Here is an 11,907-nt window from a genome sequence, read left to right on the forward strand (position 1 = left end):
TTTTAAACATTGTTCTATCTGTCTGAAAATAATTAGGAAAATCTTTAAATAGAAACATTATAAATAGATAATGATGTAATATGTGTTAATGTTATGTACTAACGTTCGAAGAAATAAAGATTTATTATTATTATAAACATAAAAAAGTTTTTTCTCTGCTAAATATGTTATTAAATCTTCTAGTTTTTAAACTTTATTTATAATTTATCAAACAGATTAAGAGAAGCCTTACATTACACGAGCACAAAGAATTATCCGTTTCAGTAAGCATTTATAGAGTGAAATTACATCACATGCCGTCACGAAGCTTTAATTGCTTAATAATATTAATGATACCAGTTATATTCATTGAAAACCATATAAACCTTATATTATTTAATGATACTCGTACTTCATGTTTAATATTAGTTTGGTGGCTTTTAGCCTTTCAATTGAAAAGGTATCACGAATGATTTCGCCAATATCATATACAACTGAGTATAGGTACTCGTAGGTACTCGTAGGTCTTTATCCATCGTAAGTTGAATAATACAACCATTTACTCTTCAATAAATTAATAAAACTAATTTACTTAAAATACTGACATAAAATGTATAAGATTTTCAAATAGAAATTTTGTTTCTCACAATTGGCAAAAATAGCCTGAAGAAGTTAAAAACAAGCCTGACTTATAATGGACCTTAAGACACTTAAACATATTTACATTACACGGGTTTTTCCAATTTTGTTACCTACGTTTAACACATACGTGTAATAATATAATTATCTGTAATCAGATCAAAATCGATTTTAAAAGCAAGAATGAGGGTATATAAATAAAATTCCAGTTTCCCATACAACTGGATATACCGTCACTAATAAAAAATATGTGTAGTTGTATGAGCTCGTTTTGAAATAAAACTTAATGTTACATGTTAGTTATTTATTACATAAGAAATAAGATCTGACTTTGAACAATTATACGTATTTTTCGAAACTTACCAAAAAATAATAATAAAAGCCGTAAGGAATTAAACAGAAACAATAAAAAAGGAACTACTTACTTTAAATTAATTAACACTTTTTTTACGATCTATATACTAATAAAAGCTACAAAGAGGTATTCAATTAATTCTACATACCATTCCTAAGCAATGTACAGATATCCAGTCAAATAACAACAATAATTGAAAAACAAGATAGATTTAAAACTGAATTTAAAGTCGTCGGCAAAAGTTAATGGCTATCATCAGGCTGATTATCTTTATTATCAAATAATTTTGTATTCATTATTTTTTTTTTTTTTTTTTATTACTAGTCTTTTTAAATTAAACTCATCTGATTTTCAATTGTATATTTAAAATTTAACATCTCAAATAGAGGTTCCATGGTGTAACGGTTAGCACTCTGGACTCTGAATCCAGCGATCCGAGTTCAAATCTCGGTGGAACCTGATATATTTTATTTCGCTTATTTTTTTTATTATTATAAATCATATAAAACGTTAATTTATTATAATTTTTTTTTTGTGATTATTATTCGTAAATTTTTTTTATAAACCTATGTTTGCCATTAAATTGTGTATATACAAATATGTTGAATAAATAAAATCAAGATAAAGAAATTAAATTTAATTACAATGACATACTGTTTTTTTATCTTATTTTTTGTATTTAGTGTGTGATTGAACGGAGTTTATTTTATTACCTTATTCACTATAACTATGTTCGATGATAAAACGTTGAAAACGTATTTAATTTTAATATAGTAAGCTTGTATAACATGCGTAAAATTATTTATTAAAAAGGTATAAACGAGATTTACTGCTAATAAAAATAAGATAAAATTTATTCAGTCCTTGTTTATGTTTTAAATGTAGTGTTGCGGCCTCCCAGTAGACCTAAAAAACAACCGCGTGAGGTCTTCGTCGAATATATTAAAATTAAAATTTCAGAAAGCCTTACAGTTTGAAAAAAAAGAAAATATAACTTTTTTAAGGTTACAACTGATATTTCTTTTTTATTAATAACTAACAGTGTACTAGAAAAGAAGTGTACAGAACAGCTACTGACTAGAATACCGAGTCGTGGGTTTAGATTCTGGTTAGTTTCGGTTATTTTCTGGGTTTATTGGTTCATTCACCAAGCACCATCCAAATTTAACCGCAGAAGTTAGAAGAACTGATAATAGGTTAATAAATACAATTCACGTAAAGAATAATATAACAAAGTGTGCCTCAAGGGAAGCGTTAAGGAAATGCGGATGCGAAATGACCTTCTAACTTTGAATATAATCCAACCAGTTTTGTCTATTTTTTATTTAAAATTGTGTAGTATTCAGTACAGAAAATACAGTAAGATTTTCTTTGCTTTATGGTAAATATGAATAATGAAACAGGTTCACTAATTCTTTATGGAGCCATCTGATGTTTAACGATATCCGATTGATAAAAGAATATGCTATATTTTCATTTTCATCATCAGATTTCACTTCTGTAAGTTAATTCTATTCACAAAGTATAAATCCAAAAGTTGTAGTCTAATAATTGAAGTTACACCATACACAGCTTATTATCTCTTCTTGACAAAACTAATCACTAATTTGTATGTGGCATAAACTATATCAGTAACCTTTAAAAGAGGCCCAAAATTTTGTCTTCGACGATAATAATGTTTAATATTGCAATACATTTACTTTTACAGAAAAAAATTGAAGATAAAAGCACACAGTTAACTTAGGTTTCTTCACCACATTCTAATAAATACTCTTAGCACTTATAAATTTATAATCTATTTGCTGAAGAAATTTGTAAATATTTGGCTAATATAAAAGAACTTATTATTTGAAAAAAAAATGCTTCCGAAATAGTTAAAGACATATTTGCGAAAAGTAGCTTAATGTAGCAAAAGGAATGAAATGTTGGCTTAGTTTTTTTGTCTCTCCTTCTCTTAACCCCATCTTTTCATTCCATCTACCTCTTCTTTCTTTTCCTTCTGTCACCCTTTAAAAGAACCTAAAATAATTACGCTGATCGTCTACAGAAGCGATTGCTGAAATACTGGAATGCGACACGAAACTATTTAACTATCAATCAACTATAAAATATATACAATTAAAATAATAAATGCTACATCCTTAGTTTGTTCGAAATTCGTTACGTCAAGTTACGAAATAGAGTAGAAATTCAGCTAAGGCAAGATCTTTTAAGATGATTGATATTTGATCTGAATTAATCAAAGTGCTTCCTGGAAATGGAAGTATTTTTAACACAAAGTATAAAACGTTTGATCAAATCCTTCGGACATTTAGATGAAAACAATTTTTAAATCTACTAAAATCAGGAATAACATCACCATGTTTTATTTTAATATAGTAAGTAGTAATTAGATGTCCATCAAATTTAACGAAACCACAAGCATCAGCATCAGCTTTTGATTAGAACAAGAATTACCAAAATCGGTATACCCAGTGAAAAGTTATGCGGTATAATACAGTGTAGGTCTACGAAAAAGTTAACAAGTAAATATACGCATTATTAGATATAACTCAAAAAAATTTTTGTTCGGTCTTATTTAAAATTAAATGGGAGCACATGACACATTTCGTTTAAAAAAAAAACATCGAAATCGTCACCCAGTCAAAAGTTCTGAGGTTGTTACTTCACACATACTACATATATTTAAAAAAAATACAATTAAATTAAGAACCTCCTCCTTTTTTGGAAGTAGTTTTAAAAAAAGAGTTTCACGACGTAATTATTTATAGCTTAGATTTTTCACGCTTTGTTGTTTTTGATCTCATCTTGGTATATTTAGTTTTCTGGTGAAATAATGCCAAACAAATGTTAATAAAAAATATTCAAGAATTAGAACTTATACATTTTAAAACCTTAAGGAGTTTAATTTTGGAACCTTAAATGAGTTACAAAAAAAATTAATAAATGAATACGGCAACAAAATATTTTTATTAAGATAGTGTTTGATGCACCACATGAGAGTAGTAAACACCAATTTATTTACCCACTTTTAATACGAATTGGCGCGATTTATCAATGTTTTACGGCATTTCAGAATTACTGAATATCTATTGAAATTATTTTAAAAGTATTCTACTTCCTGATACATTTTTATACGGACATTATAACAACTCTTGAATAACAAATATATAATTATTTTTAAATATTTAAATATTAGCGTCTACCGGCTACAGTAAACACTTATCGTCAGTTGGTTCGTACGCTTGTTTTACTCCCTGGTCTTTCCATCATAGGTGTCTTTCCCACGTAGGAGCTAGAAATATACTATACAACAAATAATAAATACATAAATGTATATGTAAATACTGCTTTTCCTGTTAAATAAATGTATCAGTCACAGACACTTCAGCCTATCGCAGTCTTTCTCTGCGTCGTGTTCCTCATTACTGAGGGTCGTGACCCCTTCCACTGACGACTTTCCCTCGAACGATGTCGCGCCATGTTGCTCTGTGGGGTGCGACGCTCTCCAAGCTGACACCTTCCCTTCGGGCAATGTGACCGAAGTACTCAAGAATCCTCTGTAGGCAGGTAGTGGATAGCCTTTTCGTTACTTTGAGTTGTTTCAATATCGTTGCGTTGCTCCTGCGTGCTGTCCATGAGCTCTGGAGCATCCTTCTCCAGCACCACATCTAGAAGGCATAAATGCGTTGCCGGTCAGCTGCTTTAATTGTCCATGTCTCAGCAGCATACAGAAATATCGAGAAGACTAGTGCACGGACAAGACGCACTTTAGTGTTAATAGAAATGTGTCTATCCCTCCAAGTCCCACGCAGCCGAGACATAGCACTCTTGGCCATTCGCCTTCGAATTTCGACCTCGCACGACCCAGTGTTACTGGTGTTGGAACCCAGGTAAATAAGGTTCGCTACAATTTCGAGTTTTAGTGAACCAGTGAGTTCCAGTTTCTTAGCGCGATCTAAAAAACAACCTTCGTCTTGGATCTGTTCACGGAAAGGCCCATCTTCCCGTCTTCGGCCTGTGTATTTGGAAGCCAGAAGTTGAATGGTTATCCCGCCATCGGTCGTTCCAACCACCAGTTCCAATGTGGTAGTGGAGCTGTGATGATCCCTTAGTCGCCTCGTATGACACCCACGGGAATAGAGAGGGTGGCTATATTCTATACTGCCGTAACCACACAGCTAAATAAAAGTATAAAATAAATGTATATATTAATGATATTTTTTTAATTTACAAATTCTGGTAGTCAAAGATCGCTATTATAACATCGTTACATTTCGTTTATATTTCTATTTCGGCGACGTTTACGACATAATGCTTCAAACCTTGTCGTTTTCCCTTGATTTATGATCTTAATAAAGCATTTTCATTAACTACGTATTTTAATTCTGCAACGTTTTATGCAAAAGATGACTAAAGCTTAGTTTAATATTTTAAATATATTGGTAATGTAAGCAAAGTGCAAAGGAGTCGTTGATTTTTTATTAACACTTTTATTTTTCATATCCGTTTTTTTTTCATATCATTACAGAGTTAGCGGTATTTTTCATGTTATGTTTAGGAGAAAATTCCTTCTTAATAATTCAAATCAGGGAACAATTACATAAGAAATAACTCTGTATAATTCTGAGTGATATCTTCAAAATTCGGTTACGATGATTCACAGTAAAGCGGAGGTGGATTAAGGATAGCCTTAAATAATTATAATAATTTGTTATACAGGTTTATTAACAAGTGAATTTACATATATTAACATAGTAAGTTAAGTTGTCCGTTTCAAAGTTGGAACCGTTTCATCGCCTTTTATGAAAAGTATTTGAATATTATTGAACGAATAATAACAATGGAAAAATAACCGTCAATTATACCATAATATTGACAAAAAAAACATGTGGTGTCGTGGGATACCAGATAGGAACGAAGTTCCTTATTATGAAATATTAATTTCAAATTCTATTCGAGGAAGAAAATAATTATTCCGGTATACATTTTTTATTATGATTTTTTTAGCGATAAAAAACTACTTTAAAAATTATCTTAACACTTATTTTATTTACAATGATTTATGAAAATATATAATAATTATCGAATTATATAATAATAATAGCAAACTGCAAGAAGAATAAGTCATCACTAGACTATACATTAGACACTTTATAGCCATCACACATGACTATACATAAGAATCTTACGCTTTTATTTAACAATACGGACGTTTATTATCCGGCTAGGGTACCCCTCGGTAATGCCCCATAAGGAACTTCGTACCAAAAAAATAAACTTTGTCTACTTTAAAAAGACAAAAATTCTTTAAACAAAAAAGAAACGAAAATTTCGCTCCAGAAATTTAAAACAAAAAAAAAGTTTATTACCTAATTCCAATATAATTTAAGGAATAATTATTATTCTCCGAAATAGGACAATGAAAACGCAAAGCCCGTTAACGTTAGTGGAGTACCGCGACAGGCACGACGGTCTCGGGTAGTTGCGAAAAGCAATTCAATTACGAATCAATTGAATTAGCATTGAACATAACGCGATGTTTACACTTATATTCAGAATCAAAATCAAAATCAAAAACAGCTTTATTCAAAAAGGCACTTTCACCAAGAGCACTTTCGAGGCGTCATTTTACAAATTAAAACTTTAAAAATAAATTATTATTTTTGTAAAAATAAAGCTACCACCGATTCGGAATGTAGATTATGCAGAGAAGAAACGACAAGAAACTCCGCAGTTACTCTTTTGAGAAATAATATATAAACTGTGTTTTAGTACAAAATTAGTAACATGTTAAATAAAATACAGCTTCACTAAGTCCACACATCTTTATCAACTATGTAATCCTGCACCGAGTAATAAGCTTTATCTATTTTTTTTTTTAAATAAAAACTTTAAATTTATTTTAAGACAATTATAAAATCGTTTGTGGGATTTTATTATAATGCAAATATTAAACAGAAAATCTTTCAATTATTATTGAACAAAATGCGATGCTACTGACATTAGACGGAGAAATTGTCAAATAACATTGTTATCACGAACGTGTAATGTAGGTTAAATTAAAAAAAAAAAATTTAATTACATATTTTGCAACTTTGTGATTCGTTATGTTATTACTTTAATTGTACCTTTTAAGTTGTGTCAAAGAATTATAATAGTTAAAAATAATCAGTATGTGGTTGAATATTAGATTATTATTTATCAAACTACGCGACCACGCATAATTTAAAAAGTTGTGTGATATTTATTTGATAGTCGTAGTGATAGTCAAAACAGCCAGTAATCATACTATTTATCTATTAGGTTGATATTTGCTCTATTTTTATAAACCATAGCGTAAGTTTTAACAGACTTTACATTATCTGTACTGAACACTCTAATTTTATATATATATATATATATATATAATTTTGAAACATATTAAACTTGTATTTTATGAGATTAGACTTGTTTGTGTTCATATTCATACAAAGCGGTTAATTTCATTTATAGGCAAAAATCTGGTTGAAATTAATCTTGAACAATTTACGTAGTGTGTAAAACTGGCTATAATACTAATTTCATTTCTGTTTCGTGGCAATTCATAAAATCTAATATATAAAATTATATCATTATCGTGTCGTGGCGTTTGTAGTTAAACTCCTCCGAAACGGCTTGACCGATTCTCATGAAATTTTGTGTGCATATTGGGTAGGTCTGAGAATCGAACAACATCTATTTTTCATCCCCCTAAATGTTAAGGGTAGTTCACTCCTAAATATATATTTTTTATTTTTAAATAAATTATTTATTTTTTATTTTATTATGATTTGGCGTTGAAAAATACATATAACTCTGAATTTTCACCCTTCTACCACCAACCCTTATTTTTAAATAGCATTTAGCGGCAAGACAACGTTTGCCGAGTCAGCTAGTTCAAATATAAATCTCTCTTCACCCTTGTCACCAGTAGCTGCAACTTATAGTGAAGATAAAAAAGGAAATACAAAGAGACTGTATTTTAAAACTTACTGAGAAGTCGACACATTATAAATCCTATCCACGATTAAGCGTGGCATCGGTAGATATGCGCCAAAAGAAAATAATTTGAAGTCACAGATGCACTTCGTTGTTAGTTCACAATTTGCCGCTCACATGGCACTCCTATAGATTGTAATCTCACAGTATTCACAATAAAATGGATACGTATGTACATATAACGAAAATTATTTACAAAAACTTAGTTAACATAACATAACATAACAATACACTTTATTGTACACCAAAACAGAAAACTTACATATTATGAACTTAAACAGAGTATCATCAGGCACAAAGGGCGGCCTTATCGCTAAAAAGCGATCTCTTCCAGGCAACCTAGGGGCAGAGAAGATGGTATTGTGTCAGTGTAGGTGTACAAATTGAGACATAAACGTTTGAATATATTTACTTATTTACATACATACATACATAAACATAAACATATACATAAATACATACATACGTACATACATACATACATACACATATACATACACAAACACATACATACAAACATACATACATACATACATACATACATATATATATATATATATATATATATATAATTTTATTCACGTTGAATATCAAGATAATGCTTCCTGACAGCCTTTTTAAAAATAGAAAGCGATTGTACACGTCTAATATGCAAGGGTAAAGAATTCCAAAGTCGAGAAGCTTGAACAGTGAAAGATTTAGTATAAAAGGAAGAGGAGTGAGGGGGAATTTCAAGAAGTAAGGTATTCTCAGAACGAAGACTGCGTTCATGGATATCACTAAGAAATTTAAATCGTTGCTTTAAATAAGCAGGTGCAACAGGGTTAAATAGAATAGAGTAAAGTAAGTTAAGAATATGCGTATTCCTGCGAAAGCGAATAGGGAGCCACTTAAGTTTTTTACGGAATTCAGAGATATGATCATATTTACGAAGTCCAAATACGAATCGTATACATAAATTCTGGATTCGCTCAAGTTTATTAATCTGCTCTTCAGTAATGTCAAGATAACATGTGTCTGCGTAGTCCAGAATTGGTAATAGAAGACTATTTGCAAGAGCAATTTTGGTGGGAATTGGAAGTAGATTACGCAGCCTGCGAAGAGATCCAGCCGAAGCAAAAACTTTACGACTGACTTCACAAATCTGTGGGCCCCATGATAGATGTTGATCAAAAATAACGCCTAGATTCTTCACACTTTCACTATATGGAATTACAATACCATTAAAAATTACAGGAGGTAGTTGAGATCGATTTATACGGCTAATTAATTTAGAACTTCCTATAATTATAGTCTTAGTTTTGGTTGGATTTACTACTAATCCGTAAGCTTTACTCCATGTAGAAATGGCAAGTAGATCACCATTTATACGAGATACACATTGAGGCAAGTAACTTACAGTAGAATGAGAGTATATTTGGAGATCGTCTGCATAGAGGTGGTAGAGAGAAGTTATAATATTACAAATGGAATTAATAAATATAGAAAATAATAGAGCGGAGAGCACACCACCCTGGGGGACACCAGCAGCAACCAATGACCAGTTTGAAAATGTGTCATTCAATTTAATTCGCTGCCGGCGACCCTGTAAGCAACTTTGAAACCAATCAGTGGCCTCTGGAGATATGTTAAGAGAACGCATAATGTCACAAAGTATATCAAAGTCTACAGTATTGAAAGCGTTACTGAAATCAAGCAACGTCAATACTGTAACCTCGCGCCTGTCCATGCTAGATCGTATATCGTCAGTTATTTTGACAAGTGCAGTAGTCGTAGTATGACCAGGACGGAAACCGGATTGCGAGGTATTTAGGAGACTGTGTTTCAAAAGGAATAGGTTAAGTTAATTATACACAAGGCGCTCGAAGACTTTGGATAAAAAGGGAAGAATAGAAATGGGACGATATTCGGACAGGGATGATGGATTAAGTTTTTTTGGGATAGGTATAATATCAGCATCTTTCCACGTAGACGGAAAAGAGCCAGTGGAGATTGAAGTATTAAAAATTTTGGTTAATATGGGTGTAAGTAAATTAAGGAGAGGAATGATCATCTTACGACTAATGCTGTCAGATCCGACGGAGTTGGACTTAATAGCTAAAATGTTCTTCTTAACATCACATTCAGCCAGCTGATTAAGAAAGAAAGTGGGAGTATTATTAGTTAAAAAGAACTTCTGGGTTTACGGGGCTTTTCTTAAAAACACCCAGCAAATGATTAGGTTACTGCCTACATACACTTACATTAGAAATACTTTGGCTATAGAAATAAAAGAAAATTGAAGGAAAAATGAATAAATAATAATTTTAGAGGTATCACTTAACATTGATTTTATATACGAGCTTGGAATGTCCTGAACTAGCTCATCGGACTCAACCATAACTAAACACAAAACAATGATTTACTTAACTCGTGCTGTGCCTGGTACTGTTTCATACTATTTATTTATTTATTAATTTACACTTTCGCACACTAATACAAGGTCTTAACAGCATATAAAATGATATATAAAAATAGAATTTGCATCAGTTGCAACAGGCGGCCTTATCGCTAATACAGCGATCTCTTCCAGGCAACCTTTGGGCAGAGGACTAAATAAGAAGTGTGGGATGGGGCGCAAAAATGTGAACATATTACACTCACAAACGTACATGTACACCAAATAATTTACATACATATATACACATATACATATACATACATATACATATACATACATATACATACACAAATACATATATATCAATAATAATAATAAAAAAAACTTGACAAATTTTAAATGAAAGACATACTATTTTTATTTACTTTTAAAAGGTGTTGGTAAATATGTATGTATGGGCGTCATTTTAGCGTTAAAAAGCCATTTAACAAAGTAACTTTTGGTGTTAAATCATCACGCAACGTCGCAAAAGGGAAGCAGTAGACATAAAAGTGGGTGGAGCTGTGCAAGTCGTCTACTTATGTAAGTAACTGAATTTTCTGATACACGAAAATCTCTAAATGGACGTTAGAAGGTAATACGTTTGTGAGGCAGTAATGGTCATAAATCTTGGGCTTTCGTTCGACAACCAAATCGGAGATATTTCACCTCTGACTTTCAATTTTGTTCGAAATTTCGAATGTTAGAGTTTGATAAGTTCTGTTTATGTTTAGAGAAATTTTTCTGCATTTCTTTCGTTTCTTTGGTAGCTAGCATTGAATAGTAGTTTACGTACCTTATCATAACAACGTAAATAATGAGAAGAATGCGCGTGGAACGTCTACTACTGAGCTTTTGACGTAACACATTAATACAGAAAAATGAATCCCGTACTGAAGTAATCCGATGAAAAGAAGAAAAGTGATGAAATGCATCACACTTAATATGTATCCCAGCCTTGTAAAACATCCCAACACTGACGTAATGACTGAATTATATATACGTATGTTGAGACCATTATACCTTTATACTTTTAAAAGTAATGCACAGTTTAAATGCGAACGAATGAAAGTAAAAGAAGGTCGCGCTACTTTACCATAGTAATTGTTTCAATGGCATATTATTATATTTGTAAAGCTTGTTACAAATTCAAGGAATATGTCCAACTTGTTACAAAGCATTTTGTTTAAACTCTAATATTATTTGATAGACAATTGATAATCACTTTTCTTATGATAAAAATGATAAAGAACATAGGTTAAAATATATACGGCGAATTATACGATACAAATTACACGGCGATCGGTTAAGCCGCTGAACCGTAGAAGTGAAATAAATAAAGAAATTCACTTTTAGATTAATAATATTAGATTAGAAATACTTAATAGAGATTACAATTTTGAAATATTTCGGTGCGACAAAGCTAGCCCAGCGGTCACCAACTCGCCTGACCAGCGTGGTGATTATGACCAACACATGAATTCACGCTATTTTT

General features: G+C 31.2%; 1 non-coding gene across 1 annotated transcript; it reads left to right on the forward strand.

Moving 5' to 3' along the window:
• The first annotated feature begins 1,360 nt into the window (after nt 1-1,360).
• Nucleotides 1,361-1,432, forward strand: Trnaq-cug. The gene has a single exon. It is a non-coding gene; the product is annotated as a tRNA-Gln (tRNA).
• Nucleotides 1,433-11,907: the final 10,475 nt, after the last annotated feature.

Source organism: Melitaea cinxia, chromosome 12 (assembly GCF_905220565.1).
Source record: "Melitaea cinxia chromosome 12, ilMelCinx1.1, whole genome shotgun sequence".
NCBI lineage: Eukaryota > Metazoa > Arthropoda > Insecta > Lepidoptera > Nymphalidae > Melitaea > Melitaea cinxia.